This window comes from Microcaecilia unicolor, chromosome 4 (genome assembly GCF_901765095.1).
Source record: "Microcaecilia unicolor chromosome 4, aMicUni1.1, whole genome shotgun sequence".
Classification (NCBI taxonomy): Eukaryota; Metazoa; Chordata; class Amphibia; order Gymnophiona; family Siphonopidae; genus Microcaecilia; species Microcaecilia unicolor.
The window spans coordinates 110,521,563-110,539,636 of NC_044034.1; the positions used below are offsets into that span (position 1 = coordinate 110,521,563).

General features: G+C 47.4%; 1 protein-coding gene across 2 annotated transcripts in view; it reads left to right on the top strand.

Annotated features, from left to right (window-relative positions):
• The window catches only part of TDRD3 (tudor domain containing 3), a 459,135-nt gene that overhangs the window by 118,681 nt on the left and 322,380 nt on the right, over positions 1–18,074 (top strand). The window lies entirely within an intron of this gene.

Consider the following 18,074-nt stretch of genomic DNA (forward strand, 5'->3'; position numbering starts at 1 on the left):
ATGGAGGTGACCATGGATGCCAGTCTTAGGGGCTTAGGGCTCTCTGCATAGAACAACTGGTGCAAGGTTTGTGGTCAGTAGAAGAGATGACTTGCTCAATCAGTTTGTTGGAGACCAGGGTGATTCATTTTGCATTGATCACATTTCAGAGCCTTCTCAAGGGAAATGCGGTGGCGGGTGTCACGTCTGTGGTCGTGACTGCCCTCAGACTTACCTTATTTCTGGAGGTCAGCATCTATGCTGGCTTCTGTCTGTTTCTGTGTTAGTCTTGTCTCTGTCTCTGTGTGCCGATTGCTTCACTAGACCTCACCTGTGTGGGCTATGCCTCTCTGAGGAGCCAGCATGTAAGATGGCTCCCGCTTGTTTTGTGGCAGCTTTCAAGATGGCTCCTGCCTGTTCTTCCTATGTGTTCCAAGCCTCTCCTTGGTGTGAATGTGTTCCCTGCTGCTGGCCTGTAGTAGGTGACATCATCAGTGAGAGCCTTCATAAGGAAGTGCTGTGCTTGCATTCAGGGCCTTTGCATAGTAAGTGTGTGTGTTATGCCAAAAGGTCGTCAGGTTAGTGAGTGTGCTGTTGCGCTGCTACAAGCCTGTCTTTCCATGTGGGCTCTGGCCATTCTGTTCTTTGTGTCTGTGGACTGCTAGTCCTTCTGTGTGGGTTCCTGCCCCTTCTCCTCGTTGTCTGTGGACTTCTAGTCCTTCTGTTGCCTTGCTCTGTGTTCGGAGTCTGAAGCTTCAGCCTTTGTGTACTCCCTGTCTGTGTTGGGAGCTGCTGAAGCTACAGCCTTGACTTTGTTATCCCTGGCTTATTCCTTTGTCTGCTGCCAGCCCCAAGACTTTGCAATCCCTGGTTTATTCTATTGTCTGCTGCCTGCCCTAAGACTCTGTTAGCTCCTGGGTTCTCTCTGTTTGCAGCCTGCCCAAAGACTCTGCTAGTTCCTGGTTTATTCTCTCTGTTTGCAGCCTGCCCAAAGATTCTGGTAATATCCCGGTTTTTTCTCCTGTCTGTTGCCTTAACCTGTTGCTGCCTAGCTAGTGTGTTTATCCTGAGTGTATATCCTGAATCCTGCTTCTGCGTAGCTAGTGTGTATATCCTGAGTCCTGCATATCCTCAGTGTATATCCTGAATCCTGCTTCTGCCTAGCTAGTGTGTATATCCTGAATCCTGCATATCCTGAGTGTATATCTATGTCAATTTATGTTAATCTGTACAGCGCTGCGTAACCCTAGTAGCGCTCTAGAAATGTTAAGTAGTAGTAGTATATCCTGAATCCTGCTTCTGCCTAGCTAGGGTGTGTCTCCTGAATGTATATCCTGAACCCCGCCTCTGCCAAGCTTGCATGTCTATCCCGAGCCCCGTATATCCTGAACCCAGTTTCTACCAAGCTTGACTGTATATCCAAGCCCCTGTTTCCGGCTAGCCTTTGTGTAAGCCCTGTCTGCTTAGTCTGTTTTGTGTTTCTTGCTAGTGGCTGCGTAGCAGCTTTCAATCCTAGTCTAGTTTAGTTCTGTGCCTAGCCTCTCTCGTGTTTCCCAGACCCGCACTCCAGAGCTCAACTCCGGAGGAACGGTGGTCAAGCGCAGGTGAAGTTGTTCCTGTTCTGCCTGTTCTAGTTGCCTGCCTCAGTACTACTCCAGTCCAGAGTTCCAGTCCCGCACTTCTGTGTATCCAGTTCCAGGGTGGTGTTGCCTGCTGCTCCTCGGCAGTGGCCCAAGGGCTCACGTATTCCGGTTCTGCCTTGAGGTCCTGACAGCGGGTCTTGTTGGACAATGCCATGGCGGTAGCATATATCAATCGGCAAGCAGATACGAGGAGTCTCAAGCTGGTGCAGGGAGACAGCTGTGTTGCTGTCATGGGTTCAGAGGCACCTAGCAGCTCTGTCAGCCTCTTATGTAGTGGGGGTACTCAATATGCATTTGGATTTTTTTTCAGTCAGCAGATCCTAGTGGTCTCTAGGCTTGGAGGTGTTCGAAGCAATAGTCCACAGATGGGGTTGGCCCTTGATGAACTTGATGGCAGTGGAGCAGAATGTCAAGGTGCCTCGTTCTTCAGTTGCAGAAAGGAACTTGTACCTAGATGCTCTGCTCCACCAGTGGCCGGCCTTCTATACATGTTTCCCCCCGGCCTCTGTTGGAGCGCATCATTCAAAGGATAGAAAGACACGTGGGTCTGGTGATTTTAGTGGCTCTGGATTGGCCAAGATGTCTGTGGTATGCAGATCTCAGGTGTCTTCTGGTGGCTTGCGGACTTGGTCAGTCGGTCTCCTGTCTCGGGGACCAGTGATCATGCCGTCCGGCTTGATTTTGTCCTACGGCTTGGCTCTTGAGAGGGCTAGGCTGCACAAATGTGGATATGCCATGGGAATGATTGGTACCATGCTGAGTTCTTGTCGTTGATCTACTTCATTGACTTGTCTGTGTTTGGAGAATTTTTGAAGCCTAGTGTGAAGAGCGGAGTGTCTCTCCGTTGCAGGCTTCCATGCCGCAGATCCTAGATTTCTTGCAAGATGGTCTCAACAAGGTTCTGGCTTTGGCATTGCTTAAGGTTCAGCTGAAGCCTTTGGCATCCTTTCGGGGGCAAATAAAGGGCAAGCCCTTGAGTGGTCATCTGGATGTGGTTCGGTGTCTGAGAGGAGTAAATGTCTTGTCCCCTCCTAGACGTCCTTCGTTCCCTTCTTGGGATCTGAATCTGGTGCTTTCGGTGCTTATTAGTCTGATCTTTGAGCCTCTGGTCACGATTTCCATTAAGGATGTTACACTGAAGGCGATTTTCTTAGTAGCTATTTCGTTCATGAGGCATGTGTCGTAGTTGCAAGCTTTGTCGTGTTGAGCTCCCTTTTTGGAGTTTTTGGCAGATCGTGTGGTTTTGAGGACAGTTCTTTTGTTTCTTCCAAAGGTGTTGACAGCCTTTCATGTTAGCAGTCTCTGATTCTTCCAGCTCTGGGAGCTTCCAGGGGTTCGGAGGAACAGAAGTCATTACATAAGTTGAATGTCAGGTGAGTTTGAAGGAATATGTGTGGTGAACGGAGGAGTGTTGCTGGTCGGACCGTCTTTTTGTTTTGCTTGGGGGTGGTCATAAACGTTTGGCGGCATCTAAGGCTATCCTAGATAGATAGATTAAAGAAACCATTTGCTTTGGCATACGTTCTGAAAGGCAGAACAGTTCCAGATGGAGTTCGTGCTCATTCTACAAGAGGACAGACAGCTTTGTGGGCGGAGGCTTCTTTGGTTTCTCCGGTGGATATTTGCAGAGCGGCTACCTGTTCCTCTTTGCTTTCTTTTGTCAGACATTACAGAGTGGATGTCCAAGCACATTAGGATGTGGTTCTTGGTTGACAGGTGTTTTCGATGGGGCTGTTAGAGTCTGGCCGTTCTGGAGGAAAGCTAAAGAAGGAGAAATTAGGTCTTACCTGCTAATTTGGTTTCCTTTAATCCCTTCGGACCGGCCTAGCTCCCTCCCTAGGGAGATTGAATATAGTTGGCGGTTCTTACGAGTTACTCTTTGGGGGAGCATTTGTTTCTATTAACCTAAAAAAAAAAAAGCATGTGGCAGTATACACTGAGTTATTTTATGTCATGTCTCAGTGGCATCGGTCATTTGCCAGCACGATTGTTTCACTTGGAATATGAGCGGCTGTAAGACCCAGCGGAGCACAGAATCTTTCTGTATTCCTTTCTGTCTTTCCTGGAGGGACTAAAGAAAAGCAAATTAGCCTGCCCACAACCCAATGTATTGTGATCTGTTTTGGTCACAATGGAGGTAGTTTTACCTATTATCAAAAAGGGCTGCAACCAGCTAGGGAGGGAGAGAGTACATGCAGGGTTACGTTTCAGAGAACTTCACGTTTCTTGGACTTTCAGTGTCTACAGTCTTATTATAGGCATAAAAAACCTCACTTGTGCAAATTCTTCTATTTGATTACTTGTGCTTAAAGTGCTCTAAAGTGCTTTAAAATGCTTGCTAATAATTTAAAGAAATAAACTTGAACTAGTCACTTTCAGTCACTTTTAACAGCCCATTCTGTTGCAGCCATCGCTACCATCCGACGATGGCCAGCGTTTCCACTTCTGCATCGAGGACTTACAGTGTCAGTGGCGTGCTCCTCATCTCAGTCTTAACTGTTGCTGCGCAGTGAGCAGTGGGCTGTTAAATGTGAGCGAAAGTTAAGTGCTGACTAGTTCAAGTTTGTATTTTTAAATTATCAGCAAGCATTTTGAAGCATTTTAGAGCACTTTAAGTAATCAAATAGAAGAATTTGCACACTGGAGGTTTTTTATGCCTATGATAAGACTGTAGCCGCTGAGAAGTCCAAGAAATGTGAAGCAGGATTTGTGGTTCTTTGAGGCTTTATCCTCCTTGTGTGTTACATCCTAACGCAACAATGATTTTGCTACTGAGAGAAAAACATGTGATTTATACTAAATTGAACCTGCCGATTCCAAATGTGAACTCCGAATTTGCCTGAAATGTCTAGATTTTAAGTTATACATTTATAATATTAATGCATTATATATTGGAAATATTCCAATAGACATGCCTGGACCTGTCCGGACGCGCTCAGACAGGTGTATTGGCTGATGTCAGTAGTAAGTATATAAGGCAAGATGGATAGACGCAAATGTGTTAACGATCCGGACTATTTCTGCTACATATGTGGCAAATACACTACTTATGATCAGCGCAAGAATCTGACAGAGCGAGTGTGCCTTGCTTACAAGTATTACTTTGACTGTCAAATTGGAGATCAAGATAAAAGCTGGGCACCTCATGTTTGTTGCACTTTGTGTTACTCTGGGCTAACGCAGTGGTTGAATGGTAAAAGGAAAGGGATGGCTTTTGCAGTGCTGATAGTTTGGCGTGAGCAGAAAAATCACCATTCAGACTGTTATTTTTGCATGACTAAAATCGCCAGATATTCAAAGAGAAACAAGTCACAAACTGTGTATCCTGACTGTGAGTCTGCTCTTAAACCAGTACCACACGATGTAGAGAATCCAGTGACTGCCCCTCCCACAGCAGGAACGGCAATTGAAACTGATGCTTCTGATCCTGATGAAGAAGATGTTGATTGGCATGATGTATTTCCTGATCCAGAACAACTGGTCAGCCGCACTTGCTGAGCCAATCAGATTTAGATGATCTGGAAAGAGATCTGTTCTAGACTTTGAGAATGGAATTTGCTATAATGAAGCACCACAACTTCACACTTACGTCATCGAAACACCAAGTTAGCTGGATACTATGCAATGGAAAGCGATGTCTATTTCTGTACTGATGTAAATGGTCTTATGATGGAGTTAGATGGTACACATGTTCCCAATAAATGGAGGCTATTCATAGACTCTAGCAAAACGAGTTTGAAAGCTGTCTTGTTGCACAATGATAACAAAAAACCATCTGTTGCATTGGCTCATGGGGTTGGAATGAAAGAGACCCATGCTTCTATGGAGTTAATTTTGAAAATGATCAAATACTCTGAACATAAATGGAATATTTGTGCTGACCTGAAAGTGGTAGCACTGCTGCTTGGCCTACAGTTAGGGTACACGAAGCATATGTGTTTCTTGTGTCTATGGAACAGTTGTGGTGACAAAAATCATTACAAAATGAGACAGTGGCTTCTCAGAGTCGAGCACACAGTTGGTCGGTACAATGTACAACACAAATCACTGGTCGATCCACTTCAAGTTTATCTTCCACCACTTCACATTAAACTTGGTTTAATAAAAAATTTTGTAATTGCACTTGGTCGTGACGGAAATGGTTTCCAGTATTTGAAGGAGATGTTTAGCACACTGAAAAGTACTACTACTACTTATCATTTCTATAGTGCTACTAGATATACGCAGCGCTGTACACTTGAACATGAAGAGACAGTCCCTGCTCGACAGAGCTTACAATCTAATTAGGACAGACAAACAGAACAAATAAGAGGAAAATGGAATTATTAAGGTGGGGATGATAATATAAGGGAAAACTGAGGCTAAAATAAAGGCCGGAATTTTTATTGGCCCCGAAATCAACAAACTAATGCATGATGACACATTCAGAACAAAACTCAGCCCTCTGGAACTTGCAGCTTGGGATGCATTTGTGCTAGTAGTGCAGAACTTCCTTGGGAACAGATGAGCTGAAAACTATGCTGAACTAGTAGACAACATGCTTAAAGCATATGAACAACTTGGCTGCCGAATGTCATTGAAAATGCATTTCTTACATTCCCATCTCGACTTTTTCACACCCAATTTGAGACACATAAGTGACGAACATGGAGAGAGGTTCCATAAAGACATTTCTACAATGGAGAACAGATATCAAGGCCGCTGGAATCCCAACATGATGGGGGACTACTGCTGGTTTTTGCAACTGGAAAATATGACCGGTCACAAACGCAAAGCAGATGCCTGAAGCACTTTTAACAGTACTGGGCCTTGCTGAAGTAAGACTTTTAAACTGGAATACGAGACTTTTTTGAAAATTTGTTATTCTATTACATTTTCATATACTGTTTACTATGAAAACTTTGATGTAGATAAGGTAATTGTTGGAGTAAAACTCGTTCTGTAAAAAAATATTCAATGCTTTCCAAGTTTGCCCAAATGAATTAAGTGCTTAATTCATTTGGGCAAACTTATGCATAACAAAATTTCCTGATGTGTTACAACAATTCTGACTTCGGATTTGGAATACGCACACTGAATTTAGTATAGGACAAATGGTTTTTGCCCAGTAGCACACGAAAATTCTTTTTTTGTTGTGCTGTTTGGTGTGCACTAGTTATAGGTGAGAGTTTTGTTATTGTATTTTGTACTCAGCCTCCTTCATCTAGTGCTTATAGTAGAATATCACTCCTTTTACAAATCAGTTTTGCATTTTTGAAAACAATATTCCCTTCCTCCCTCTTTCCCCCCACCCAGTTTTATTTGGAGATAAATATGGAAGCTGTAGTTAAACACATAGGCACCTGTTTAGTAACCCACAGTAAAATAGCATGGTTGTGTAACATTTTGTCACAGGAAAATTTGCCAAGTGATTCACTAACCCGCAGTAGTTGGTGAATGCTATTGTAAAATTGTTTTGCAGTGCTGTAGCCTCAAATATCACATGTTCCTGACTACAGGAACACAAAGACCCTCAGCTCTGGTTTGTTATCTTTTAAATGGATCGCTGAATGTTTAAAAATAGCCTTTCTCGATCTCTGATCACTGTAGTAAAATATTCCACGCTCATACCCCCTCCCATTCTTGATCCATTGTAATGTGTAGTGGGAGGCTGGAGCAATCCCTGTTTTCTCCTGTCCTGCAGCTCCCTGTGCAAAAATGGCACCCGAAAGGCCCTACTAGTAGTCTTTTAGGCTGCCTTACCCTTAGTGATAGTAAAAGATCACCATTAGAGGTCGGCAGATGCTATTTTTACAGACGGAGTCATCAGAGCAAAAGTGACCAGGGATTCTTCTGTTCCCTGCTGCCTCCCACAAATATCCTGGTAGGTTCCTGGGGGAGGTGGTGTTTCTCAATTTCATAGTAGATTGAGGTGCTTGGAGGAAAACCTTTATTATTTTTTTTTTTTAAAAGGATCTGGGGTGGTAATTGTGGGGTTATATTTAAACATTCAGTTGTCCCTTGGAGAGCATCCACTACTACTACTACTTAACATTTCTAGAGCGCTACTAGGGAACATTAGCCCACAAAATTAATGTTTGATGAATATAGCAGCTTGCAAACTTTAACACAAGCTGTGTTATTCATTTTGCATAATGAGCTGCTTTGCATGCTTTTCCATGCTTCACAGCTCATTATTAATTTTGAGTGGGTGTGTATTTTTGCATTGAATCCATGTTTTCACGAATATCGCAGGTTACACAGCTTAGTAAATAGAGCCTTTTAATCTGTACGAGCCAATAATTCTCCATAAAGGCTGGTGAAAAATGTTGGTCAGGTAGAAATGTTTTTTTATTGATCTTCATTTCTAAGTGATACCTTTCTGATGTTCTACCTTATTAACTATGGAGATGAACTTTAATCATATTGAGATGTTTATACAGATTTTGCACTGATACCTTTATTTCTGTGTATCTGAGTACACTAACAGTATTATTTTATTGTTTGTTGTTACCCATGTGCAGCAGCTTTGTTAAAATGAATAGCAAATTCCACATTCTAAGTTTAGTTTCAGTTAACAAGATAAGTATTTAGCTTCAAAGTGGTGGTTAAATATAAGTTTGTATTTGTATTGGATGAAATAAAGTTCTGTTCCCATTTACTGCAGTATTAAAAAACATTAGATGAGAAACACATGAGCATATTATTATTTTATTTTTGTTACATTTGTACCCCGCGCTTTCCCACTCATGGCAGGCTCAATGCGGCAGGCAATGGAGGGTTAAGTGACTTGCCCAAAGTCACAAGGAGCTGCCTGTGCTGGAAATCGAACTCTGTTCCTCAGTTCCCCAGGACCAAAGTCCACCACCCTAACCACTAGGCCATTCCTCCACTTAAAACACTTTGACCCAGTATGTTGAGTACCTTGGAGGAGAGCACAGATTCCATTGTGCTGTAGCATTATACTGGCACACTTTGAGGCTCATTTTCAAAGCACTTAGCCTCCCAAAGTTCCATAGAAACCTATGGAACTTAGCCTCCCAAAGTGCTTTGAAAATATGCCTCTTTGTTTTTCTTAACCTGAAAATAGATTTTATTTTTAAATATGCTGGTGATACATTATCCTGCCTATTGTGTTTATTTTCCAGTGTAGAGTATGAATTCCTTGAAAATGCTTATGATGATTTGTATTTACTGCTGTATCATGTCATAATTTCTTTATGTTAAACAGGTAGAAGGTGATTTTGTAACAGGATGCCTAGGTTAAGAGCTCAAGTAGATGCTTATTGAAGGACTATTTTATACACATTTAGGTGTTTATGTGCCTTTATAAAATATTAGTGTACGTGGCAGAAATCATGCCTTGAATACAGGCACAGGCACTTAACGCCTGCTTGAGAATTTGCAGTGTGCACGTTGATTAAAGTATTTTATAATCAGTGTATATAATTGTGAACTTTATCCACACGTCACCTAGATTGTGGCTCCGCTTAAGCCTACTGGCAGGTTATGCACCTTCTTGACAAGGTGCATACATTTCAGCCAGTAGGCATTTTATAAATGGCCTTTACACATATATGTGGCCATATACATACACAAAAGACAAATTACCCACTTGTTGTCCAAAGGTTGAGAGATCAGATCTGTTTATGACAAAGTTTGTCCATTCATGCTTCTGGCTTATGTTTGTTTAGCTGAAAATAACATAAAGGCAAGTTCCTGCACATGTGTTCCATCCTGGTTGATCTTAAGTTGTTTACTCAGCACAGCACAGAGAGGGTTCAAAGTACAGAACAAAGTCCAAATACTACTACTAATCTTAGCCAAAGAAAGCACTATGAGCCTTCAAAATCAGGTCAGAGTTTCTTTAATCACATAACTTGGACAACTATTTTTCAAAGATGACCCGACACGGGCCGTGTTTCGGTGCACAGTGTCTTCGTCAGGGGTCGTAAAAGTTGTAATGCCAAAAAATGCAGTAGCGAGACTTGCTCCTTTGCACAAGTGTTAGAGAGAAAAGCAGTCTCACTGTGACTAAAGCATCAAGGGACAGTTTTTCTCTCTAACACTTGTGCAAAGGAGCAAATCTCACTACTTCACTTTTTTTTTCTCTTAAAATTTTTTTATTAGCACAATTATATAACAGCCAACTTACACAAAGTAAACAACCATCCACTTCAAGCCCACACAGGGGCAAACAGATACTGAAAAAACACATCCTGAACATCCTGAACAGCAATACGAACTCCTCTGCCTCAAATCTATTTACAGTGGGCCTGATAGCGTTATCAGTTTCCCAAATGAGCTTTGCGTTATCATTCTACATTACCCCCTCCCCAACCCCCCATCCACATCAAGCTCTTGCATGACTTGGGATTGCCCCATGGTTCTTTGAGACAATCCCCCTCACCCCTCCCATCCCCCCATACTCACTTTTCTTCTCAAAATCCCCCCCCCCCCCCCCCATACTAAATGCGTGTTAACCACAGTTGGAATCGAACCCACCCTCCTTTACGTTTGCTACTTCACTTTTTGACATTACAACTTTTACGACCCCTGATGTGCGCCGAAACACTGCTCATGTTGGGTCATCTTTGGAAGATTGTTCAAGTTATGTGATTAAAGAAGCTTTGTCCTGAGTTTGAAGGCTCATAGTGTTTTCTTTGGCTATTTGGACTTACGTTGTTTACTGACAGATGTATAAGGAAATTGTTTTAAGTCTCGTTTAATGTAAATGCATTGAGTGGTCATGGTGGCACATAAGGCAATGAGCTTATTCCGTGCTGCTGGGCCAGTATAATGCAGATATGTTATAGGGAGTTATAACTGAGCTCTGTGGGAAAGAAACCATTTGTGTTTAACACTGTTGTCTCTAGCTCACAGACAGCAGACGCACAAAGCTACCGTGAGCTTAGCCCTGTGGTTGCCCTAGGGTATATGCACATGTTAGTGTAATGGAGATGACCGTGGTTTTAACTCATGTGGCATACATAGCCACACATTGCATTCAAATTAATGCACGAGGCCATTAAATGTGCTGCAGTAATACAGAAAAGGAAACAAAGGCCTCTAATGCATGGTTACCACCAGAATTGTTTGTAGGTCCAGGGCAGCATAGCTTGACCTGACCTGTTAACTTTGTGCACTGGCACCTTCCCTGTCCCTACTAGACCTGACCCAACATGACCACCCTCTCTTAGTGCCCCTCCCTGACGAAGACACTGTGCACCGAAACACGGCCCGTGTCGGGTCATCTTTTGAAAATTGTTGTCCAAGTTATGTGATTAAAGAAACTCTGACCTGATTTTACCTATCCACTACTTAAAAAAATCCCTGGTGTCTAGTTACCGCCCCCCCCGACATGATCTCCCTTCTCTCCTGTGACTAAAAATACCCTTATTCCCTGTTATCTAGTGGCACTCTTCCCTTCCACCACCACCTCCCCCCCCATGACTTGACCTGATGTAACATGACCAGACTTATCAAAAAAGTCCATGGTGTCTAGTGGCACCCAAAACCCCACATGGCAGATCCCCCCCCCCCCCCCTCCTCATCCCCAAAAAACATTGACTTGACAGAAAAAGTCTGTGGTTTGTAGTGAGGACTCCCCAACCCCTCACCTAGGCTTCTGATCCCATACCTTAAATGAGGCAGGAGTGATGCCCCTTCACTACTGCCTCCAGTGTCGTCATCTTTAAAAAATTTTCTCTTATATGACAGACTGACCTTGTCTGATGCATCCCAGGGCACACCATGCAAACCTGGGCACTACAATTTTAAAAATGATGCCACTGAATTGGGGGTCAGCTTGTCAGGACATTAGTTTTTTTTTTGGGAGGGGAAGACAATACAAGATGCTTCAGCTTTTTTTTAAATGTAAAAGTTAATCTTCCTGCCAGTGCTTGAGCCAATTATCGCTCGGGCACATATAAGAAAAGTGACGTTTAACAATGAACTGTGGATTAGTGCTGCATTTTTTCTCCGAGGACAAGCAGGCTGCTTGTTCTCACTGATGGGTGACGTCCACGGCAGCCCCTCCAATCGGAATCTTCACTAGCAAAGTCCTTTGCTAGTCCTCGCGCGCCCGCGCGGCCGTCTTCCCGCCCGAAACCGTCTCGAGCCGGCCAGTCTTCTTTTGTCCGCACTCGGTGCGGTCGTGTTTTCGCCGTGTCGAGCCCCGGAAAGTCGACCTCGCGCGTCCTTTTTTCGTTGACGTGTGTTTTCTTCAGAAAATCTTTAAAAAATTGTTGGGAAGTGCTCCGGAAGCCCCCCGGGCTTCGTTTGTCCCTTCCCGTATTTTTCAGTCTTTGCCCCGGTAAGTTTTCTTTCGTCGTCGGGGTAGGCCTCTTTCGGCCTCGGTCGAGATTTTCTCCCTAAAACTTTTTGGTGCTCAAATTCGCCATTTCGGATTTTGATTTCGCCGGCGTGATTTTTCCGCCCATGACATCGAAGCCTTCCAGCGGCTTCAAGAAGTGCACCCAGTGCGCCCGGGTAATCTCGCTCACTGATAGGCACTCGTCGTGTCTTCAGTGTCTGGGGGCCGAGCACCGTCCTCAGAACTGTAGTCTGTGTTCCCTGTTACAAAGGCGGACTCAGGTAGCGAGATTGGCCCAGTGGAACGTTTTGTTCTCGGGCTCTTCGTCGGCATCGACACCAAGGTCATCGAGTGCATCGACGTCGTCAGCGTCCAGACCTTCATCCTCGGCCGCCAGTGCATCGAGTGCATCGAGGCATCGGCCCTCTGCATCGGCGCCGAGACATCGGATAGCTGCATCGGCGTCGGTGGTACCGGGACCTCGTCTGCTGATGTCGTCGGACGGTGGTGCATCGTCAGGAGTGCAGGTGAGGGCTGTCCATTCCCCTGCTGGTGGCGGTGAGCCTTCGGGTGGGTCTCCCCCTACCCTGAGGGCTCCTGCGGTACAGCCCCCCCGGGATCGACCTGCTTCAACCTCGGCCCCGAGGAAGCGACGGATGGATTCTACGTCCTCCTCGTCGGTGCCGGGGAGCTCCGGTGACATGCTTCGGAAGAAGTCGAAGAAGCATCGACACCGGTCTCCTCCCCGCGTCGGCACCGAGAGCTCTGGGTCGCCGAGGGAGTCGGCACCCAGCAGGCATCGGCACCGAGAGGACCGCTCACCCTCTGTTCAGGAGGTGTCGATGCGCTCCACTCTGGACAGCCCGGAACAGCCTCCACGCCCGGAACAGGTTCTGACGTCGACGCCTGCATCGGCCTCCATGCCTTTCTCTGCAGCCGCTCTGAACGAGAGCCTCCGGGCCATTCTCCCAGAGATTCTGGGAGAGCTGTTGCGCCCTACCCCTCCGGTACCGGCGGTGCTTGCGCCTCCGGTACCGTCGAGCGTGGCGCCGGCTGGCCCATCGCCCGGGGTGAGGTCCCCGACGTCGGTACCGCGTGCGGTGCCGACTGCGGCCACCTCCCAGGAAGGCACCCCGACTACGTCGGCGGAGAGAGCTTCGCCGATGCGGGCAAGGGAGTCTACCTCTCGACGCCCCCATCGTGGACGTGGCTCCACTGAGTCGAGCCGGGCGAGGTTGCAGACACAGGTTCGTGAACTTGTGTCTGACATCGAAGGTGAGGCCTCGTGGGAAGAAGAAGAAGACCCCAGATATTTCTCTGACGAGGAGTCTGAGGGTCTTCCTTCTGATCCCACTCCCTCCCCTGAAAGACAGCTTTCTCCTCCTGAGAGTCTGTCTTTCGCTTCCTTTTTCCGGGAGATGTCTACGGCCATCCCCTTCCCGGTGGTTGTGGAGGACGAGCCCAGGGCTGAAATGTTTGAGCTCCTGGACTATCCTTCTCCACCTAAGGAAGCGTCCACTGTTCCCTTGCACCATGTCCTGAAAAAGACATTGCTTGCGAACTGGACCAAGCCATTAAGTAATCCCCACATTCCCAAGAAGATCGAGTCCCAGTACTGGATCCATGGGGACCCAGAGCTGATGCGCACCCAGTTGCCTCACGACTCTGGAGTTGTGGATCTGGCCCTAAAGAAGGCTAAGAGTTTTAGGGAGCATGCTTCGGCGCCCCCGGGCAAAGACTCTAGAACCTTAGACTCCTTTGGGAGGAAGGCCTACCATTCCTCTATGCTCGTGGCCAAAATCCAGTCTTACCAGCTCTACACGAGCATACACATGCGGAACAATGTGCGGCAGTTGGCGGGCTTGGTTGATGCGCTCCCCCCTGAGCAAGCCAAGCCTTTTCAGGAGGTGGTCAGGCAGCTGAAGGCGTGCAGAAAATTCCTGGCCAGAGGGGTGTATGACACCTTTGATGTTGCGTTCAGGGCCGCTGCTCAAGGTGTGGTGATGCGCAGGCTCTCATGGCTGCGTGCCTCCGACCTGGAGAATAGACTCCAGCAGCGGATTGCGGACTCGCCTTGCCGTGCGGACAATATTTTTGGAGAGAAGGTCGAGCAGGTGGTAGAGCATCTCCACCAGCGGGACACCGCATTCGACAAGTTCTCCCTCCGGCAGCCTTCAGCCTCTACCTTTTGGGGGAAGGAGGTCTGTTCCCTACTCTTCTGGCAAGCGTAGGTACAATCCCCCTTCTCGACAGCCTGCGGCCCAGGCTAAGCCCCAGCGCGCTCGCTCTCGTCAGCAGCGTGCGCCTCAGCAAGGCCCCGCGGCTCCCCAGCAAAAGCAAGGGGCGAGCTTTTGACTGGCTCCAGCAGAGCATAGCCGACATCCAAGTGTCCGTGCCGGGCGACCTGCCGGTCGGAGGGAGGTTGAAAGCTTTTCACCAAAGATGGCCTCTCATAACCTCCGATCTGTGGGTTCTGCAAATAGTCCGGCAAGGATACACCCTCAATTTGGCCTCAAAACCTCCAAATTGTCCACCGGGAGCTCAGTCTTACAGCTTCCAGCACAAGCAGGTACTTGCAGAGGAACTCTCCGCCCTTCTCAGCGCCAATGCGGTCGAGCCCGTGCCATCCGGGCAAGAAGGGCTGGGATTCTATTCCAGGTACTTCCTTGTAGAAAAGAAAACAGGGGGGATGCGTCCCATCCTTGACCTAAGGGCCCTGAACAAATATCTCGTAAAAGAAAAGTTCAGGATGCTTTCCCTGGGCACCCTACTTCCCATGATTCAGGAAAACGATTGGCTATGCTCTCTGGACTTGAAGGATGCCTACACACACATCCCGATACTGCCAGCTCACAGACAGTATCTGCGATTTCAGCTGGGCACACGTCACTTCCAGTACTGTGTGCTACCCTTTGGGCTCGCCTCTGCGCCCAGGGTGTTCACAAAGTAGTAGTAGCTGTAGTAGCAGCAGCACTTCGCAGGCTGGGGGTGCACGTCTTCCCATATCTCGACGATTGGCTGGTGAAGAACATGTCCGAGGCAGGAGCCCTGCAGTCCATGCAGATGACTATTCGCCTCCTGGAGCTACTGGGGTTTGTGATAAATTACCCAAAGTCCCATCTTCTCCCAGCACAGAGACTCGAATTCATAGGAGCTCTGCTGGATTCTCGGACGGCTCGCGCCTATCTCCCAGAGACGAGAGCCAACAACTTGTTGTACCTCATCTCGCGGGTGCGAACGTCCCAGCAGATCACAGCTCGGCAGATGTTGAGATTGCTGGGCCACATGGCCTCCACAGTTCATGTGACTCCCATGGCCCGCCTTCACATGAGATCTGCTCAATGGACCCTAGCTTCTCAGTGGTTTCAGGCTGCTGGGGATCTAGAAGACGTGATCCACCTGTCCACGAGTTTTCTCGAATCCCTGTATTGGTGGACGAATTGGTCCAATTTGACTCTGGGACGTCCTTTCCAAATTCCTCAGCCACAAAAAGTGCTGACCACGGATGCGTCTCTCCTGGGATGGGGAGCTCATGTCGATGGGCTTCACACCCAAGGAAGCTGGTCCCTCCAGGAACGTGGTCTACAGATCAATCTCCTGGAGTTGCGAGCGATCTGGAACGCTCTGAAGGCTTTCAGAGATCGGCTGTCCCACCAAATTATCCAAATTCAGACAGACAACCAGGTTGCCATGTACTATGTCAACAAGCAGGGGGGCACCGGATCTCGCCCCCTGTGTCAGGAAGCCGTCAGCATGTGGCTCTGGGCTCGCCGTCACGGCATGGGGCTCCAAGCCACATATCTGGCAGGCGTAAACAATAGTCTGGCCGACAGACTGAGCAGGATTATGCAACCTCACGAGTGGTCGCTAAACTCCCGAGTGGTGCGCCAGATCTTCCAAGCGTGGGGCACCCCCTTGGTGGATCTCTTCGCATCTCGAGCGATCCACAAAGTCCCTCAGTTCTGTTCCAGGCTTCAGGTCCCCGGCAGACTGGCATCGGATGCCTTCCTCCTGGATTGGGGGGAGGGCCTGCTGTATGCTTATCCTCCCATTCCTCTGGTAGGGAAGACTTTGTTGAAACTCAAGCAAGACCGAGGCACCATGATTCTGATTGCTCCTTTTTGGCCGCGTCAGATCTGGTTCCCTCTTCTTCTGGAGTTATCCTCCGGAGAACCGTGGAGATTGGAGTGTTTTCCGACCCTCATCACGCAGGACGAAGGGGCTCTTCTGCATCCCAGCCTCCGGTCCCTGGCTCTCACGGCCTGGATGTTGAGAGCGTAGACTTTGCCTCTTTGGGTCTGTCAGAGGGTGTCTCCCGCATCTTGCTTGCTTCCAGGAAAGAGTCTACTAAGAGGAGTTACTTCTTTTTATGGAGGAGGTTTGCCGTCTGGTGTGACAGCAAGGCCCTAGATCCTCGCTCTTGTCCTACACAGACCCTGCTTGAATACCTTCTGCACTTGTCTGAGTCTGGTCTCAAGACCAACTCTGTAAGGGTTCACCTTAGTGCAATCAGTGCATACCATTACCGTGTGGAAGGTAAGCCGATCTCAGGACAGCCTTTAGTTGTTCGCTTCATGAGAGGTTTGCTTTTGTCAAAGCCCCCTGTCAAGCCTCCTACAGTGTCATGGGATCTCAATGTCGTTCTCACCCAGCTGATGAAACCTCCTTTTGAGCCACTGAATTCCTGCTATCTGAAGTACTTGACCTGGAAGGTCATTTTCTTGGTGGCAGTTACTTCAGCTCGTAGAGTCAGTGAGCTTCAGGCCCTGGTAGCCCAGGCCCCTTACACCAAATTTCATCATAACAGAGTAGTCCTCCGCACTCACCCTAAGTTCTTGCCAAAGGTCGTGTCGGAGTTCCATCTGAACCAGTCAATTGTCTTGCCAACATTCTTTCCCCGTCCTCATTCCTGCCCTGCTGAACGTCAGCTGCACACATTGGACTGCAAGAGAGCATTGGCCTTCTATTTGGAGCGGACACAGCCCAACAGACAGTCCGCCCAATTGTTTGTTTCTTTTGATCCCAATAGGAGGGGAGTGGCTGTGGGGAAACGCACCATATCCAATTGGCTAGCAGATTGCATTTCCTTCACTTACGCCCAGGCGGGGCTGGCTCTTGAGGGTCATGTCACGGCTCATAATGTTAGAGCCATGGCTGCGTCGGTAGCCCACTTGAAGTCAGCCTCTATTGAAGAAATTTACAAAGCTGCGACGTGGTCATCTGTCCACACATTCACATCTCATTACTGCCTGCAGCAGGATACCCGACGCGACAGTCGGTTCGGGCAGTCAGTTCTTCAGAACCTGTTTGGGCTTTAGGATCCAACTCCACCCCCCGAGGGCCCTGTTTGTTCTGTTCCAGGCTGCACTCTCAGTTAGTTGGTAAATTTTTTAGGTCAATCTCAGTTATGTCCTCGCCGTTGCGAGGCCCAATTGACCATGGTTGTTGTTTTGAGTGAGCCTGGGGGCTAGGGATACCCCATCAGTGAGAACAAGCAGCCTGCTTGTCCTCGGAGAAAGCGAATGCTACATACCTGTAGAAGGTATTCTCCGAGGACAGCAGGCTTATTGTTCTCACAAACCCGCCCGCCTCCCCTTTGGAGTTGTGTCTTCCCTTGTATTGTCTTGCTACATACTGGACTGGCCGGCTCGAGCCGGTTTCGGGCGGGAAGACGGCCGCGCATGCGCGGTGCGCGCGGGCGCGCGAGGACTAGCAAAGGACTTTGCTAGTGAAGATTCCGATTGGAGGGGCTGCCGTGGACGTCACCCATCAGTGAGAACAATCAGCCTGCTGTCCTCGGAGAATACCTTCTACAGGTATGTAGCATTCGCTTAACATGGCAGTAATTTGCATGCTTATTGCTTATATTTTTTGTAGTTGAGTCCTGTGCTGAGCTGGCTCTACTGCAAGGCTTTCTGTATCAGCTCCAGGGTGTGGAGCAAAAGTGTTTATTTTCTGAGAAAATTAATGCTATGTGCTCTGCTTTACCAGTCAGGATGATAGACCTCTATACGTAATTGTAAGGAGGACGGAGAACCAAATTAGAAATTAGGTAGCCTTACATTGGTTAAGCTAAAGACCTTCAGAGCTTCACCTGAATGATTTAGTAACACCACAGAAAGATTAAAGGAATTGTCTAAAGGTTATTAAAATAAATT